Source organism: Nansenia antarctica (genome assembly GCF_963989245.1).
Source record: "Nansenia antarctica genome assembly, chromosome: 12".
Taxonomy (NCBI): Eukaryota; Metazoa; Chordata; class Actinopteri; order Argentiniformes; family Microstomatidae; genus Nansenia; species Nansenia antarctica.
This window is the reverse complement of record NC_137682.1, coordinates 22,070,912-22,071,797: the sequence shown is the minus strand read 5'-3', so window position 1 is coordinate 22,071,797 and position 886 is coordinate 22,070,912.

Genomic DNA, 886 nt, shown 5'->3' with positions numbered 1-886 from the left:
CATTGGAGAGAGCAGAGGGGGAGGGGCTACATCCCTCATGAGCAGCACACACAGTCACGTGAGAGCAGACGCTCATTAAAGAGGGTGAAATGAAGAGAGAGGACAAGGAGAGTACCAAACACAACAACAGTGTTCCTGGTACACTCTAAGCCTTGCCCTAGTAAGTTGCTGATGCTATCCTGATGCAAGACTGATGATACAGAGGAAAGCCTCAATAGAACACACACACACACACACACACACACACACATACACACACACACACCGTATATTACAGGATCTTGATGCACATGTGATGCAAACTCTCTTTCCTGCCCTCTCTCTCTAAGACACACACACACACACGCACAGTGAGTGTTTAAGTTTGAGTTAAAAACGACTGTGTGTGTGTGTGTGTGTGTGTGTGTGTGTGCATGTGTGTGTGTGTGTGTGTGTGTGTGTGGAGAAGCCTACCTCAGCCTTCCAGGGTAGATGCTGTATGACTCATCTGTCCTCCTGAGTCCTGAGTTGATGAAAGAATGTTTATCTGGAGATGATGGGTCTTTATAAGCTACTCAGAAGACCATGTGACAGGTCTGGTGAAAAAGTCCCCAAGTAGGGCAAGGTAAGTTCAAGGTTTTTAACACTTAAACTTTCGTAATGTGATAAAAATGCAAACCACATTAAAAAAAAAGTTTTTAAAAAAGGGTTTTGGTCATTTGCATAACTTGAGAATTGCCGGCATACGGACCTTTTCATCAGACCGTGTCACATATTGTCGCCCAGTTTACAACTAATCGTCTTAACTGATGGTTGTAACCGCTGACGGCAGCACCAGGATGTATTCTGAAGTGTATAGAAACATCTCGTCTGCTCGACTGCAAGCAAATGTCTCCAAATACATTGG